This window comes from Trichomycterus rosablanca, chromosome 9 (assembly GCF_030014385.1).
Source record: "Trichomycterus rosablanca isolate fTriRos1 chromosome 9, fTriRos1.hap1, whole genome shotgun sequence".
In the NCBI taxonomy this organism is placed as follows: domain Eukaryota; kingdom Metazoa; phylum Chordata; class Actinopteri; order Siluriformes; family Trichomycteridae; genus Trichomycterus; species Trichomycterus rosablanca.
In genome coordinates this window covers 32,049,138-32,068,483 of record NC_085996.1, presented here as the reverse complement: position 1 = coordinate 32,068,483, position 19,346 = coordinate 32,049,138, and the positions used below count along the sequence as shown (strand labels likewise).

General features: G+C 39.2%; 1 protein-coding gene across 1 annotated transcript in view; it reads left to right on the top strand.

Annotated features, from left to right (window-relative positions):
* Window positions 1–19,346, top strand: part of LOC134320700 (kelch-like protein 29) — a 352,789-nt gene that overhangs the window by 24,822 nt on the left and 308,621 nt on the right. The window contains exon 2 of the mRNA XM_063002246.1: window positions 8,655–8,714. The gene's annotated coding sequence lies outside the window, so the exon portion shown is untranslated. The remainder of the gene's footprint in view (window positions 1–8,654; window positions 8,715–19,346) is intronic.

Sequence of the window (19,346 nt, the reverse complement as noted above, 5' to 3'; positions counted from 1 at the left end):
GTGAAGTGTCTTGCATGTTCTCTTCATGTGTCTGTGTGGTTTTTTTTTTTGTACTTCAGTTTTTGGTGTTTTTTAATTGGCTGTTGGTTAGAGCTATAACAAAACAAATACTAGATATAAAATAAAAAGGATAATTATTAAATATTAACACAAGTGTCTTTCTGGACTTATCATGACCCATTTGAGGCACTTAATATTTGATTTCATTAGTTTGTATTAAGTGTGCTATATTTGCACAATGGGAATTTTAATGCAGCTTTAAGATAGTTAAATTTGTAGTTTATACGATTTATATATACCGACGAGGCATAACATTATGACCACTGACAGGTGACCACTGATTTTCTCATTACGGCACCTGCTAGTGGGTGGGATATACTGTATTCGGCAGCAAGTGAACATTTAATCCTCAAAGTTGATGTGTTAGAAGTAGGAAAAATGGGCAAGCATAAGGATTGTGATGGCTAGATGACTGGTTCAGAGCATCTCCAAAACTGCAGATCTTGTGTGGTGTTCCTGGTCTGCAGTGGTCAGTATCTATCAAAAGTGGTCCAAGGAAGGAACAGTGGTAAACCGACGACAGGGTCATGGGCGGCCAAAGCTCATTGATGCATGTGGGGAGCGAAGGCTGGCCCGTGTGGTCCGATCCAACAGACGAGCTACTGTAGCTCAAATTGCTGAAGAAGTTAATGCTGGTTCTGATATAAAGGTGTCAGAATACACAGTGCATCACAGTTTATAGGGCTGTATTGGCAGCAAAAGGAGGACCAACACAGTATTAGGAAGGTGGTCATAATGTGATGCCTGATCGGTGTACATGACCTCATATATAGCTTTACCATAATCTGAACTTGTGTGCCACTTTGGGGCATATGCTTTTCCCTTTTTGACCTCATCCTCTAGTAATTTGAAATAAAAACCTCATCCTCTGACGTTGATGCTTAAAGCAAGACCAGCATTATTTTAGCAGAAGCCAGTTTAAGATCTCATATGGAAATTATAGGAAGACATGGCTGATTTTATGTCTAAGTAAACATGATTATTTTGTTATCAAGACGCAGCCTGGAAAAGAGAGAAGCATACTTTGCCAAGAACAGAACAGATCTTGTGTGCTGGGATAAAAAAAAAAAAAAAAGCAAACAGAGCACAAAGCGAGGAGTCCCTCTGGCCAGACTCGATCTGATGAGATTAACACCAGCCTGGTGTAACTTGAAAAGAAGTTAGGAAGCTGTGATTGCATTTGGAATTTTATTATATTGTGTATTGGACAGAATTAGAAAAGATTAGGAATGCTCTGATCAAATTCTTCCATTTTCATTCTGATATCAAAGCTTTTTTAGCTGATCTTGATACTGTTATGCCTCAACTTGGCCTACGCAATGTGGCTAGCAAGAAAACAGCTCAGGTTGACAGTGTAGTTCTCTTTAACCTACACTTCTAAATGTTTTGGACCTTATCAAACCTCACTTGTTACTCCTGGGAGCTACTCTGTTTTTCCATGTGTGACTTTGAGATCTTCTATTCTTCTGAATGTATTGTATGTAACTTGCTGATGGACTGGGAGTTGCACCCAGGCGCTCTTGTTTTCTCCTGACTCTATGTCTTGATTACTTTCAGGGTCAAATGTGTTTTTCCTTTTCTTGTTTTTTTTTACATTTACATTTAGGCATTTAGCAGACACTTTTATCCGAAGCGACTTACATTTCAGTAACAGTATACAGTCTGAGCAATTGAGGGTTAAGGGCCTTGCTCAAGGGCCCAACAGCAGCAACCTGGCAGTTGTGAGGCTTGAACCAGCCTTAACCACTAGGCTACAGCTTGCCCTAGAGTCCTGTGGCATATGGTTTATTATGGTTTATATATGGTTAATCAGCATATTCCTTTCGTTTGTAGGACTTCTGAACCTCAGTACTGTTCTGCCTTGGTTAAGTCTCCTGCACTTGGGTTCATCTTCAGATATCTCTGGTGTGGGGTTACACCTGACTCCTCTGTTACGAAGCACTCGCCACTGTGACAGATACTGTACTGGTACCATTACAGTAACCAAGTCTACTGTTACAACAGGTTTAACAATAGCCTGCTTTTAGCCGCTCAGGTGGCGCAGCATTAAAGTACGCTAGCTCACCAGAGTTGTGGTTTCGAATTCATCGTATCGAATCTCAGCTCTGCCTTTCCGACTGGGCTGGGCGGCTGTATGAATGGAGATTGGCTGTTGTTCAGGGTTAGAGGGTAAGAAAGTCGGATCATAGGTCCTCGTGGCTGGTGTGACTGCGGCCCCTGCTGGCTGACTGATGGTGCCTGCACAGGGCTGAGGAATAATGCTGATGGGGGTGTGACCCTCCATACACAGTGCCCGTCAAGTGTATGAACTCGACTCGTGCAGGTGAAAAATGCACTATCTGTACTGACTGTGCGTACCGGAGGGGGCGCAAGTCAGTTGAGAGGCGTCCTCAGTCAGCGGTGAAGGGTCAGGTTATAAATACACATTATAAGCCGCTCAGGTGGCGCAACGGTAAAAACACTGCTGGATGATTGATGGCGCCTGCACCAGGTGGGGAAAGAGTGCGTTGATCATGGTGTGTCTCTCCATACATACACAAGGCTGATTCGCAATAATGTACTTGCCTAGTGTGGGTGACAAAATGCATACGGCTGCTGCCCAAGTGTCCGGGGGGGGTAGCTTTGTTCACTTCAAATCAAAGCGGGGGTTGGCATAAGTGGAAAGGAAGCGTGACGCAATCGGGCAATTGGACTTGCTAAAAAGTCGGGAGAAAATGCATAAACAAAAATATATTAAAAAAAAATACACATTGTAAAAATCCATTTGTATAACATTAAAAATGATCAAAAAGCTAATGGTACTGATGTACCTGATTTTATTTGTTTACTTGGTCTTGCTTTTTTACCGGGCAGTTGGATCAGGTGTAGCTTGTGCTTGATTGTTTACTTTTCATGTTCAGTTCAACTGATGACGTGTTTACTTGTACAAACTAATAACTGTAAAAAAAGAGGTCATTCAAGGTGGCGCAGCGGTAAAAACAAACGCTGGAACCAGAGCAGGGATCTCGAATACATGGTATCGAATCTCAGCTCTGCCTGCCGGCTTAGGCTGAGCGGCCACATGAACAACGATTGGCTTGTTGTTCAGATATGGGCAAGACTAAGCCGGATGGGGTCTCTCTCCCATGACTGGTGCTTTGACTGTTGTTTACCTAAACTTGAGAAATGAAATGTTCACTATAGAAGCACTTCTGTAAGTCGCTCTGGATAAGAGCGTCTGCTAAATGCCGAAAATGTAAATGTAAATGGTGCAATTACGACCTCTGCTGGCTGATTGATGGCGCCTGCACAGAGATGAGAAAAGAGTGCTCTCAGGGTGTGTCCTCTCCATACACAACGCTGAGCTGCACTGCACTCGTCAAAGTGCAGGTGATAAAATGCATACGGCATGCTGCCCACTTGTCGGAGGGGGAGTGGGTTGGCTTCGTTCTCCTCAATCAGAGCAGGGCTCGGCATTGGTGGAGAGGAAGCATGACGCAATCGGGCAATTGGATATATATATATATTAGGGCTGTCGAAGTTAACGCGATAATAACGCATTAACGCAATCTCAATTGAACGCGATTTTTTAAAATAGTACCGTTAACGCAAATTCTATTTGGCCCTGCGAGTCATTCGTAGTTCATGTTGAGACTTGACCGTGCACGGCATCTCTCATTAAGACAGCGTTTCTCAAAGTGTGGGGCGTGCCCCCCCTGGGCATGACAGGTTTGTTAACATGATGTAACCGAGCATCGTAGTGATGCACTTGCTTAATAAAGAAATAAATACACGGTATTCATAAATTGTCAGGAGTCATCGCGTTAGCCAAGCATGCTATTCCAAGAATTATGGAAGCCCCAAAGGGTCAAAACACACTTACTTCGTGTAGAAACGTCCATCAAACCATTGTCACGATACAACCACAGAAAAGTCTGTTACAATAACTACGCCTTATCCCACCTAAAGCACCGCTGATCTACAATGTTTGCTGATGGAGAAATTTTAACCTACAATCTGACATATATACGAAGTCAGGGGTCTCTGCTGGATAGTATTACTGCCTAGTATGTGAGTGAATAAAACTCCCTTACAGTTTTCTCTTGTCCCAGCAGTTTTTAACATAAGTACATTTAGCATAAAATGTGTTCACCATTTTAATTGTAACATTTCACTTAAAAATCCTTGTTTTCTATAACATTTACACAGATTTTTTTTTAAATGCGATTAACTATATGAAATTCTGAGATTAATCGCGATAAAAATTTTTTATCGTTTGACAGCCCTAATATATATATATGTATATAAAGAAATGGCTTTACATGCCTTTTAGCATTTTAAAAATAGAAAGCTTGCTCTGCATGAGTCAACCTCTAATTTGAATGCTCTCTGTAGCAAGTATACAGGTAGTGAAGCTTTTAGTTAAACTTTTCATCACTCTCAGCATGTTACACGGTTCATGTGTGCAAGCTTTAAAGCTGAGCTTCACTGCTCTGACATTTTCACACCACATTCATTTCTGTGGCCAGTTTTCAATTTCCCCCATTCAGAACAAACAGTAAATCTTTTTACTAAATGCTTCTCCTTTGTTCCAAACATACTGTTCCTTTGGTAGTTATGGTGAAATAGTTCCATATTTACTTCAACATGTCACTGCTCTTGTTTCCAAATGCTTTGGCTTACCCAGCATTGTTTGACATGCATCAGATGTGGACGTCTGATATGATTTCACCAAAAGGAAAAATAACTTTCAATGTTGTTTGTGCAGGCTACGCTGCCCAGGAGAACTGCACACCACAATTTCTTTGTCTGCAAAACCTTTCTGCAGGTCCTTTGTTATACTGGGTATTTAATTAGCCTTTCTGGCTAGCATATGCACAGATCTGTGAGTTTTAATATAGTTAATAATTCCCTATAACTACTATTTCTACTACTGTTGAAATGCATACAAACACTAACTCACTCACTTTCTTAACCGCTTATCCAGTTAGGGTCGTGGGTGCTGGAGCCTATCCCATCTTTTCAATTGGCACAAGGCACACAGTAACACTCTGGACGGGGCGCCAGTCCTTTGCAGGGCTGACACACATACTCACACACTTACTTATAGGGCAATTCAGTGTCTCCAATTAACCTGACTGCATGTTTTTGGACTGTGGGAGGAAACCGAAGCTCCCGGAGGAAACCCACGCAGACACGGGGAGAACATGCAAACTCCGCACAGAAAGGACCCAGACCGCCCCGCCTGGGGATCGGACCAAGGACCTTCTTGCTGTGAGGTGACAGTGCTACCCACCGAGCTACCGTGCCGCCCCACATACATACAGGAAAAATTATTTAGTATTAAGAGTGGTTTGATAAACACCAGGAAGAAGTCAATTTTTACCTTGGCCTTTCTAATCATCAAATTTAAACATCATTGAACTTTTATGGAAAGTGCAGACTTTGATGTAGATTGGTACCTACCATCCCGCCTTAAATCATTCAGGACAAATCTGACCATACTTCAAGTAGGATGAACACATTTGTGGAATTCCCGGCTTGTGCTACTCCTAATTATCACCTTGGAATTAATGTCCTATTCTTGTTTCTGATATTTTGTCCACCTTGAGCATGTCCTTTACTATACCTCAATAATATTCGTAGTAGAGCCTTAACTGGTAAAAAGCTAACTCAACTCAGTTGTAAAATCAGCAGGAGTGATTTTATTGTAAGGTCACACTGAATAAATTTTTACCACTCAGCTTTTTGAAGTGCCTACCCAGTGTGCACTATTATTCAGGTCACACTGCATCAACCTTTTACAAGCACTTCTATAAAAACAATTTTTCTCCTTATCAATGATGTGTTTTATATGTAGGATAGCAACTCGGGTTGAAATTCCTTTTTATAGTGTTGAATTAAAGGAAAGATGTTTGAATGTTGTGGCTTTATAACATTTTTTGAGTACAATGCTGCTGGTTAACAACTAAGTAAGCTTTGTTTACTTTGGACAAAAGCACTTTTTACTGTTGTTCTGAATATGCAACTTCACAGAAAAAACCCTTGAGCACAACAATGTATTTCTACTTATCTAAAACCAATCATAAAATGTAATTTGGAACACATATCTAGCAGACAATGTGACAATACCAATAATACATGGTGTCAGTTTTGCACATTTGTACACAAAAACTATCAAATGTGTTTTCTGGCTTTATGTATCATTGTTTCTTATGAATTAATAAATCTGCCCCCCCCCATCTTGTTTTTTTTTGGCAGCTCTTCTACATATAGTTGTGTTCATAAGTTTACATACCCTGGCAGAATTTGTGATTTTTTTTGGCAATTCTTCAGAGAATATGAATGATAATACAAAAACCTTTCTTTTATTCTTGGTTAGTGGTTGGGTGAAGCCATTTATTATCAAACAATTGTGTTTGCTCTTTTTAAATCATTATGACAACAGAAACTACCGAAATGACCCTGATCAAAAGTTTACATACCCTAGTTCTTAATACTGTGTATTGCCTCCTTTAACATCAATGACGGCTTGAAGTCTTTTGTGGTAGTTGTGGATGAGGCACTTTATTTTCTCAGATGGTAAAGCTGCCCATTCTTCTTGGCAAAATGCCTCCAGTTCCTGTAAATTCTTCCCAAATCTCCCCAAAGTGGCTCAATGATATTGAGGTCATGGGACTAAGATGGCCACTCCAGAACCTTCACTTTCTTCTGCTGTAGCCAATGACAGGTTGACTTGACCTTGTGTTTTGAATCATTGTCATGTTGGAACGTCCAAGTGCGTCCCATGCTCAGCTTCCGGGCTGATGAGTGCAAATTTTTCTCCAGTATTTTCCGATAAAATGCTGCATTTATCTTGCCATCAATTCTGACCAAGTTCCCTGTGACTGTGTAGCTCACACATCCCCAAAACATCAGCGATCCACCTCCGTGTTTCACAGTAGGGATGGTGTACTTTTCATCATAGGCCTTGTTGACTCCTCTCCAAATGTAGCGTTTATGGTTGTGGCCAAAAAGTTCCATTTTGGTCTCATCACTCCAAATAACTTTGTTCCAGAAATTTTGAGGCTTGTCTCTGTGCTGTTTAGCATATTGTAAGAGGGCTGCTTTGTGGCATTGGCGTAGTAATGGCTTTCTTCTGGCGACTCGACCATGCTGCCCATTTTTCTTCAAGTGCCTCCTTATTGTGCATCTTAAAACAGCCACACCCCTTCTTTTTAGAGAGTCCTGTATGTCAGCTGATGTTATTTGTGGGTTTTTCTTTGCATCCCGAACAATTGGCTCACTGAGGTTTGATGGATTTCATGCTGCAACTCCTATCTTTAATATTTTCTATGTGATTTACTCTGGAGACTAAGGTCACTCCAGGATTTTCCAGGACTAATTCCTTAACCAAGCCTTGGTTGATTTGGAAGTGGGCTGGAGATCATTGTTTTGCTGGAAAGTTAATTATATCTAGGATTAAATTTCACCACAAATTGCTAGTTCCTGCTGCAGAATCATCCCAATGCTTATGACCAGAGGAATACCATCCCCTCGGGTGGGTCAAACAGTTCCAGTTTTGATTCTTCTTCATAAAACTGTGTCGAAGAACTCTCCAGGCCTATTCAAATTTCTTATGGTGCTTTCCAGTTGACCTTTCTGTTCTTTTTTTGGTCCTTTTTGATCAAGCCTGACACGCATTCTGGAGTCCGGCCATGAAGTCCTTGGTTGTTAAGTCAGGATCTTATGGCTGCCACTGACACAATTGTTCCAGTCTTTATCTTTTTGCAGTAAGACAGGTTTTCATTGATTGTCCTGATGAGACTGCTAAGGCCTCTGGAAAAATTTTTTGGGCTTTCTTACACAGCCAGGCCAGTTTGGTGTGTCATGAGTTTGGATCTTACATTCAATACTCCCAAAGATGTTTCCAGAAGTGCTTATGGTATTGGACACTCCTAGAGACATCATCTTATACCAACTGACCATTTGGCTAAATGAAAATCTTCTCTCCAAGCTATTGCGACAGCTTCTTCGTTTTGCTGATGGTTGTGACATACCTTAAACACTTGAATATCTGGGTGGTGATTATATAACACATGACAGCTGGAGCATATTGAGGGTAGTTTTTGAGTACAAATCCTACATCATCCTACATCATCCTACAGACTAGCAGTAAGTTTTAGGATCAGCAATATGTGGGGGTTGAATAATTGACATAGCAGTATAAACAAAATATACTAATACTCTAATCATTCATTTTCTTTGTTCATTTGCTGTATTATGTAACTGAGACTTTATTTAATGCAAAATCAAGGTCTGCAGATGAGTTTAGTTATCCTATTTTCATTTTTGGGGTGTATATTTCCAGTTGCAACTGTAGGTCCAATCTGACTGGTTGTTACTGGAGCAGTTGTCTTACTGGTTAAGGTACTGGACTACAGTTGGGCTGGTCAAGGGTTTAAGCCTCACCACAGTGAAGTTTTTACATCTTGTACATTAAAAAAACTATATCCACAGCCTAATAACTTGACAGGCAATTTATTAGACTGCATCTGCAGATTTAGTTTTTCAGCTTATTTCAGTTTCCTTCAAATTGGTTTATTAATCTTGTTTTTCTTTTCTTTTCCATCCAGGCTATACTCAAAAAATCTCATTAGACTGTGATGAACATCCTCATCTTCCACAGAATCAAGGTACTTTACTATCTGTTGTTTTTCTTTTTATATCGGTAGCTGTCAGAAAAAGCACAGAGGCAAAACAGTGGTTTCTGATCATACTCATTTTTTCATTCTGGTATATTGCAATTAAAGAAGCTCTTTTAAAATGTGGTGTTTTGCAGGATTGTTTATTTGAAGTTTAATACTGTATACTTACTGTATTTAAGAGTCTTTTTTCTACAGTTTTTCTAGCAGTAGGATGAAAAGATATACTTAGATAAATTGCCTAATATAGTCATACTCTGTATATTTTAGAATTCATGTTAGCATTTGCATTTATGTATGCACCCGTCTGTTAATTAAAGAGTGACAGCCATGGCCCTTTGTGCCCTTAGAGAGGGCTTAAGATATTCTAAAAATAATATTTTAAAACTGAGCAGTTTTTTATTTTATTTACATTTACATTTTTGGCACTTGTCAGGCGCTTTTATCCAAAGCGACATACAGTACTGTGACAGTATGTTGTCTAAGCAATTGAGGGTTAAGAGCCTTGCTCAAGGGCCCGACAGTGGCTGCATGGCATGAGCTGGGATTCAAACTCTCAACCTTTCAGCCACTAGGCTACCAGTGTCCCATTTGTTTAAGCAATATCTAGTTGGATCCAATCACCCTGGTTATATCTCTTCTCTCATGTAGCATTCCCCTACCCTGGCCGAGGAGGGCCATACCTAACATGCCCCCCTCTGACACGTGCTAACCACTTCTTTTTACCTGCGCGAGGCAGGTTCACACAGAGATCAGTATCACGTACAGAGAGTCGTGATAGCATTGATCTCCACTATCCCCTCTCTTTGTGCACATGCTATAAGAAAGCTTTACCGCTATGCCACACAGTGAGCAGCTCTAATCTTCTCATTTGACAATCAATATTTAAACAAAAAAAAATTTATGCAAATAAATCCTGCTTATTCAGTTTGTTGAAATGTGAAAAATTAAATTAATGAGGCCTTTTTGTCTTCTATGTTGGTCTTCTATGTTGGTATTTGTTAATACAGCTCTAAATTTCCAGAGGGCCAATTTAAAAAAAAAACAATGTAAAAATGACCAATCATATCTTGCCTCTTAATGGGTGGGTGTTGTCATTAACTTTATGATAAGTTTTGCCCGCTGTGGGGATACAGGAGCAGTTTAGAGCCCTTGATGAAAAAAACTTGCAGAATGATTGTTGCATTAATGATTATTTGTAAGAAGGATTTGCATTTTGCTTAAGAAATGAGTTATTCTGTTTAGGTTGTAACCCTCTTGGTGTTGTTTGTTGGTTGCTTTTTTTGTTATTACCTTCTGTAGCACTTTAGGAGAGAACACATTAAGCAAGACTTTGTTTTTTGAGTGAAGAAGGGGGTCAGAGGGCCAAGGTTTATGAGACACAGTTCTCTACTGTTGTCGACAATTAAATTCTATCAACTGCCAGTTACAGGTTTTGGGTCTTTCAAGGTCATGCATAAAAGGATTCATTATTGCTGTTCAGAATGCATGCATAAAAGGCTTCATTATTGCTAAAACCTCTTCATATGCACTCTGATAAAATAAAAGAGAATTCTTTTAAAATGCTTTAGTCTGTTGTGAGGTTCCAGCATTTGTGCTAATGATTACTGACAGGACTCATGTGTGTCCAGAAAGTTGTGTTGGTGGTCACTGTGTGTTTACATGGTCGTTACTATTCTGGTCATCATCAGATGAGGACATTTTTCAGATGTTATGAAATTTGACATTTGGTTTGTATCCTGCCCTGCGATGGACTGGGATAAAAGCTGGGATAGGCTTCCCCCCTCCCCCGTGACCCTAATTGGATAGGCGGTTAAGACAGTGAGTGAGTGAGTGAGTGAGTGAGAGTGGTTTGTATCCTAGTAATCTAGTTATTAATACTGGTAATCGATCTTCTTGGTATTTGTACATCAGCACTAACAAAATGCAACAAATAAGGCTGCATCCCAAACATTATACTCAAAACCATCACCAACCCCAAATATTTAGTATATCATTGTACATGTGAACTAAAATTAAATTAACGTTATATGACTATACAGTATTTTTGTAGTAAAAAGAAATAGTGCTGTGTAATCATTTTTTCCTGCATTGAGTTGAATGTCTAAAACCCAACCATATTCATTCACACAGCAGATTGTGTACCCTTTAAATTACAAACTTTGTGATGAAAGTCCACTGTAAATGAAATCCTTTTCCTTTTCATATTAATTTCATTATATAGGCGGCATGGTAGCTCAGTAGGTAGCACTGTCGCCTCACAGCAAGAAGGTCCTAGGGTCAGTTCCCAGGTGGAGCGGTCTGGGTTCTTTCTGTGTAGAGTTTGCATGTTCTCCTTGTGTCTGTGTGGATTTTCTCCAAGAGCTCCGGTTTCCTCCCACAGTCCAAAGACATGCAGTTGGACGTGAATTGGAGATACAAAATTGTCCATGACTGTGTCTGACATTAAACACTTTAACTGATAATTCTTGTTAAACCAGTAACTATCTGTTCTGTTATGAATGTAACCAAAGTGTAAAACATGATGTTAAAATCCCAATAAATAAATATTATATGAATAATTCATATATTTGTGTTCATACACTCTTGCTGCTTGTGTGATTTTGTAGAACTCTACAGTATGAGTGACTACCTGGACTTGTTAGTACATAATAAAACTGATAGCTTTTGATAGTGGTCTTATTTTGTGTGAAAGTTCCAGCACAGGCGATGTACCTCATTGTCCTGCTAAAACCTTTGTAGAATGTGTGTAGGATGACGCAACAGATTGAAATTTCATGTAGAAATGTAGAATATGGAATTAAATAAGAAATTGTAATGTATCAATTTATCATAGGTTCATAAAGCTACTTCATTTAAAAGTAGAAATGCTACCATCTTGCAAACTATAAGCTTTCCTGATCACATTACTAAAGTGCACAGAAATATGTTATTAATTTTTTTGTAAAATCTTATTTTTTTTTATAATTCTTTGCATATGAAAACATAGGAATTTTATTAGGTAACACACATTATCGAGAAGGAGCTTTTAGAGCTTTATTTATTTATTTTATTACATTCTTTCCTTTAATAATAATACAAAAGTCAGGCATACATTTAAATAACAGTTTTTTTCATCACTAAGGAATACAATGTTATCTGTCCATTCAAAGCTATTACTTTAGCTTAGGTACGTGATGAATAGTGTATGCATACAACACCCATTCATTGCAATTCATAGGTTAGACTGGCATAGATGCTGCCAATGAGGCATGACTGGTCTGTTTCAAGATCAGCGAGCTGTTTAGCAGTGATATACAGCAGAGCTGAATATAAAAACGCAGCTTCACAGCTTCATAAATGCCATTGTTCAGGAGAACACTTTAGACTGCTTTAGTAAACCCTTGTTTTTTATGTCAAATCGTGTTAAAAAGATGATGTTCGTCCTATTAAATGTGTATTTTGTTAGAGAATGAGGAGGGATGAGTCAAATGATGAAATCTATCAAAGAGTAATAAATATGTCAATGCAAGCGGGTTTGTTGTCCACAGTCCACATATTTTTTAGCTTGAGTATAGGGTCATTTTAAAAGCTTATTTTAGCCCTGCTAAATTGAGTCATTGTCCCTTAGAAACACCCAATTGTGTCACAGATTCAACTTTTTATTGTTTAAAACGGTGCTTATATTTTTCTTCATTATTCTGTCCATTTTCTTCAATGCAACAGTTTTACTGTGAGTTTTCTAAAATTACAAACCCTATTTCCGGAAAAGGAGACAAAGAAGTCGTTTTCCATCATTTAGTCAAAGAAAAAGAACAATTGCAGAAATTGGTTTTAAAAACCTGTCCTACTTTCCTGTGAAACAAGGGCAAAAGAAACAGAAAGCATAGTTATTATAATAATCTGTTATAATAGTCCCGTGTCCTGACCTTCTATGTCTCCAGAGTTATAGATTGTGGGCATATTGTGCATGATTTGCATAGTCATCTTAATGCAGTCCATAACTTATTCTCTCACTCCACTAACAAAGTCTCTTCCATCATCCTGTTAGTCCCCACATGCCTGCAACACACATACACCTAATAATTAAGACATGTAATACCTGGGTGGGCGTGGGTGGTGCAGTATCATGGCCAGACCCCTGGGGAGCTTTCTCACAGCAGGGGTCGTGCTATGCCATCTCATGTAGTACAATGCGTGAAAGAGTGAGCTGCATTTACAAGCCATCCTGATGAAATGCAGACTCTGGAACAGTTTAAGGGCCATTAGACACAGTGTTGTGCGATGTAGGGGCCATTAGAAATAACATAAAGCAGAAAAATATCCAAACAGCTGCCTGCTTTTAAGATACCTGCACAAATGCTTCCAGGTTCTTACTAGTAGAGCAAAACAAGTTTTCAACCAAGTTTGTTTCTGATATCTAACATACCCTAAATAGCCAAAACTATGTGGACACCTAACAGCTTTCACTCTTATGGTAAGGCTTTCCACATGTCACTAGGGTTTATCTATGGGAACTTATGCCTTCTCAATCAGACACTAATGTTGAATTAGAGATGTTGAATTCATCCCAAAATCCCAAATGTAAACATACGCAAATGTTTAAAGCATTACCAAAGATTGATAACCTCTATTGACAGTGTTACTTTTCAGCTTTCCAAATGAGTTCACCAAAAACGCAGATTATCATTATTTACGAATTTCATTGTAAATTATTTTTCAGGCAAAAGACAATCATTAAAACACAACTGTACATTAAAAATTTATTAGCTAATTAATAGAAGGCCTGAAATCTGTCTCTGGAGCAGCCTTAATTCTTCTTGAAGTGTACAGGTCTGTAAAACATTTGGAAATCATTGTTCAAGATAATCTACCTTTGGTAGAAAAGAGTCAATAAACACGTTCAGATTAAATTAAAGTACATTTTGTAGTCTTTATCCCAAGGGATGCATTTTTATTATTTTTTCTCTAACACAAGGTGTTTCTGAATGACAGCTCTTGTTAAGACTTAACCATAGAGGTACTTTTTTGTGCTGTAGTTATTTGGATACTAAGATTTCAGGCTTATAGCAGCTACATTTACATGTATGCCTTTTAGCAGACACCTTTATCCAAAACGACTTAGAGATGTAGCTTTTTAGAGTGAAAGCGATTGAGGTTTGCTCAGGGTCTCAATATTGGCAACTTGGTGGTGGTAGGGCTTGAACCACCAGGGATCTTGTGATTGCTGGTCTAATACCTCGGCACGGTGGCTAAGTGGGTAGCACTGTCGCCTCACAGCAAGAAGGTCCTGGGTTCGATTTCCAGGTGGAGCGGTCCGGGTCCTTTCTGTGTGGTGTTTGCATGTTCTCCCCGTGTCTGTGTGGGTTTCCTCCAGGAGCTCCGGTTTCCTCCCACAGTCCAAAGACATGCAAGTGATGTGAATTAGAGACATTCAATTGTCCATGACTGTGTTTGATATAACCATGTGAATTGTAAATAGTAAATTGTGTCCCAGTCTTCATCAACCAAATTCACCTTTCTTGTGCTGCTGTGTTTGTCTGTTTGCCTTATTTGTCATTGACTATTTCCTTGAACTGCTGACTTTGCATCAATGTAAACTGTAAACCATTACAGAAAACCAGCCATGCACCTGGTAGAAATTTTAAATAAGAGTTTTAGCTCATTTTACTTAGTTTCCTAACAGTATTTGCCAATTCTAGCAAAAATTCAGTCTGCAGGCTGGGAATTTGATGATGGTGTTGAATATCTGACCGACTCAGACTGGCTGCAAGGGAAATGTTAACAATATCAAATGTCGCAGCATTCAGAAACTTAAGAAACAGTGTCACCTCCACTGACACTGATCTCTGTAGGTCCATCTTCTGTTTTATGGATGTCCAGGTGAAAGAGCTTGGACTTAATGAGTCTTGCCTTTAGTACTGACAGAAATGCCTCCAGGATGACAGGAAATTTAATACTGTAAGGATCTTAAGGGCTGTTTAATTATTTTTAGGCAAAGGGGGGCAGGTAAATGATTCATCCAGACCTGAGGTTATGGTAACAGGACTTTTTAAATTTTAAACTTTGTGGTGCAAGCACATTGACAAACCCATTTTTTATTGCATTAGTATTCTGTGTTAAATTAGGAGAGACACACACATATTGGCTAAATATTTTTGTTTTTGTAAATAATCCTGTTTCTTTCTAGTGTTAGCCTGTCATAACTTCAGCATTATATATTGGATTGAAAGATCATTACAGCCTTACAACCCCATTTACAAAAATCAAAGAATCTTTTTGTAAAATGCTATAAAAATGTGATGTCTGCAACACAATCAAAAATCTGTTTGGACAGTAAAAATATGTACATTAGTATAAGTACATTAAAACCACCTCCTTGTTTCTACACCCACTGTCCATTTTATCAGCTTCACTTACCATATAGGAGCACTTTGTAGTTCTACAATTACTGACTGTAGTCCATCTGTTTCTCTGCATGCTTTGTTAGCCCCCTTTCATGCTGTTCTTTAATGGTCAGGACCCCCACAGAGCAGGTATTATTTAGGTGGTGGATCATTCTCAGCACTGCAGTGACACTGACATGGTGGTGGTGTGTTAGTGTGTGTTGTGCTGGTATGAGTGGATCAGATACAGCAGCGGTGCTGGAGTTTTTAAATATCGTGTCCACTCACTGTCCACTCTATTAGACACTCCTACCTAGTTGGTCCACCTTGAAGATGTAAAGTCAGAGACGATCACCCATCTATTGCTGCTGTTTGAGTTGGTCATCTTTTAGACCTTCATCAGTGGTCACAGAACGCTACCCACGGGGCGCTTTTTGGTTGGTGGACTATTCTCAGTCCAGCAGTAACAGTGAAAACTCTATCACCACCATGTCAGTGTCACTGCAGTGCTGAGAATGATCCACCACCCAAATAATACCTACTCTGTGATCTGTGTATACTTTTAATATGAGACAGATTTGGACTGCAGGCAAGCTACTCAAGGACTACTCTGTCTACAAAGCTGCTCTGTTGTAGATCATGCAGAATGGTGGCTGACATCGTCTTGGTAAAATAATAATAGACTTCAGAAAGAAAGCATCAACTTGATGACAACATGTTTATATCTAAAATCTCAATAAAGGGATCTGCGTCAGTGGTACCCACATGTGCAAGTCACTCATGACATGGGCACCATGACCCGTTTCCCATTGAAAATATGTGGCACTATGAGGCACATTATACAACAACAGAGATCCTACTTTAAAAAAATTTTATCAACCAAGGACTCCACTTTTATACCACCACTTGGTGTTCTTCACTGTGCTACATTATTTTAATAACATTCTGTGAACATGCCATTGTCCCACCATTGTTGGAACAATACATGAAATGTATTGTCTTTGTGCTAATTGTAATAAAATACAGGCCAAATACAGCCATGAAACTGCAAATTATTGCTAAATTTTTTAGATAAATTTTTTTCTACTGTCCTATTTTTTTTTTAACTGGGGTTGTACTTTATCGTACAGGCCACCCAAAGAGGATGTGTTTCTGAGTCTGGTTCCTCTCAAGGTTTCTTGGGAGTAAACTACTTCTTGCTTCTGGTTTGTAGTTACATAACTTCAGTCTGCTACAGATGTTGTCTTTTTCCTGGAAGTGTCTGGCAAATACCTTGTTTAGGTTTGCTTTGTGGGTAAATAACATCTGCTTATTAGCAAGGAAGCAAGGTAGACATGTCCAAAACCACACTGAAATGATAAAATCAAGAGACATGAAACCAGCAGGAGAATGGTTTACATTAAACTAGCACATGCTGATGATACTTCTTCAGGAGTGACCAGTTGATATATTGTGTTCTTTCTGCTAGTTATCAAAAAACCCCAATGTGCATCGTTACAATTGTATCAGCTAGTTCTGCACTTCAGTATCTCCCGTAGAAAATACTCGTTTCTTATGAGCTGGCAGGTATTTATTTCCTTTGAACAAGATTTCTTTTCTCCCAGATTCCTCCAAATGTGTCTCGTCTTTTATTTAAAATTATCTATATTTGAATGATGGCTGATCTACAACATCTGCCAACCCTAAATGTAACCATGACAACAATCAATAAAGTACATAAAAAGGTTTCTTTTTGTGCAAAAACTGATGTTAATTATCAGAAACTTAGACTTGGTAGGAAACTCAGTTATTCCAATCGTTCATGCCTTACCTTGGTGGTGATGATGACAGACGTGTTTATAGTGCTTCAATTAGATATATCCAAGAAAAAGTTGGTTTGAAGAAACTCCAGTGGTCTGCACAGAGCCCTGATCTCAGCCCCACTGAACAGCTTTGGTAGGAACTGGAACATCAGATATAGCTTCCATGAGCAACTTTAGTGCTCAGCCATACAAATGCTCTTGACTGAATAGGCAAAAATTTTTAAAAACATACTTTGGGAGAAGCTTTTTTAGATGAGTGGTTGTTGTCATAGGTGAAAAGATCACAGAGGTCACTCTATGTTAATACCATTTATTTATTTACTATTTTTTTAATATATATTTAATGCGTTTTTCTCCCATTTTCTCCCAATTTAGTGTAGTCAGTTTGTCTTCTGCTGCTGGGGCAGTTGAGGTGGGTATATTGCTGCTTAACGGAACCCTTTTCCACCCATGCACTCTGCACAGGTGCCTCTATCCGTCAATCAGGGTCCTTACACAGCGTTTGAAGACCCCACCCATGTAGTCCGGTCATCCCGCCCTAGCAGAACCGTGTCTGCTGCAGGCACTGCCAATTATGCCCGCTAGATGGTGCCCAGCCGACCGGTGTGCTAGCGGAATATACACTCACTGTCCATTTTATCAGCTCCACTTACCATATAGAATCACTTTGTAGTTCTACAATTACTGACTGTAGTCCATCTGTTCCTCTGCATACTTTTTTAGCCTGCTTTCACCCTGTTCTTCAATGGTCAGGACCCCCACAGGACCACTACAGAGCAGGTATTATTTGGGTGGTGGATGATTCTCAGCACTGCGGTGACACTGACATGGTGGTGGTGTGTTAGCGTGTGTTGTGCTGTTCTGAGTGGATAAGACACAGCAGCGCTGCTGGAGTTTTTAAATACCTTGTCCACTCACTGTCCACTGTGTTAGACACTCCTACCTAGTTGGTCCACGTTGTAGATTTAAAGTCAGAGACGATCGCTCATCTATTGCTGCTGTTTGAGTTGGTCATCTTCTAGACCTTCATCAGTGGTCACAGGACGCTGCCTACAGGGCGCTGTGGGCTGGATATTTTTGGTTGGTGGACTATTTTCAGTCCAGCAGTAATAGTGAGGTGTTTAAAAACTCCATCAGCATTGCTGTGTCTTATCCACTCATACCAGCACAACACACACTAACACACCACCACCATGTCAGTGTCACTGCAATGCTGAGAATGATCCACCACCCAAATAATACCTGCTCTGTAGTGGTCGTGTGGGGGTCTTGATCATTGAAGAACAGCATGAAAGGGGGCTAACAAAGCATGCAGAGAAACAGATGTACTACAGTCAGTAATTGTAGAACTACAAAGTGCCAAAAGTATATGGTAAGTTGAGCTGATCAAATGGACAGTGAGAGTAGAAACACAGAGGTGGTTTTAATGTTATGGCTGGTTATGTTAAACTTCTCATTGTAACACTGATAATCAAACTCAATCAGTGCATCATAAATGGTTCATTACTGTTGTTTAAGATGACCTGAGGTTAAGCTTAGCGGTCATGTTTGCTTTGATGGTTTGCATTACGTTTTTTCTGTACAGAAGCATGACGGCCATAATTTGTGTTTGTAGTTTCATTAAAGGAATTCCAGAGCGATTTATGGACCATCTCAATGTGGTGTACAGATGTTAAACACATGGTATAGAGACACAGTCCTTTATTTTATTTTTTTTACATAGAAAGGTTCATTCCTAAGTTGCATGGCATTTTATTGCATAGCATTTTGACTTCTGACCCAGTCTGTTTTTAGCCTGGGTTTTTATATTTTATATTAGCTACTATAAAATCTGTACCTCGTACTTTTCCACTGAATAAGAAAATAAATGCAGGGGCATATCCAGTTTTTGGAAAATCCAGATGTAGAATGTTTACCTGCATGAATGCATTTAGCTGTGTTAGGTTTACATTTACATAAATCTTGTTAAAACAAAATTCTTTTCAAGCAGAAAAAGCTATGCTATGATAAAGACCACATTTTATAGATGAAAAACAACTGAAGATCTGATAAGAGTAACTTACTATGTACCAAAACCACCAGATAGCCTAAATCATCAATTAATTATTGATTGATTTCATTATGTCATGTTAATATCATTATTATTATTATTAGTTGTAAGAAGGTAAATGCAGGATGCCTGGGTGGCACAGTGGTCTATTACACTAGCCTACTACTGCTAAGATCCAGCTTCAAATCTAAGTGATGCTATTTGCTGCCTGGGCATCTACACAGACATAACTGGCTATGTGTGAGGCATTTACTTTTACATTTTCGGCATTTAGCAGACGTTTTTATCCAGAGCGACTTACAGAAGTGCTTCCATAGTGAACATTACCTTACTCTAGTGGAAGTAGACAACAGTTGAAGAACACAAATCTGCTGAAACCCTGATAGAACTAAAGTTTTTTTTGCAG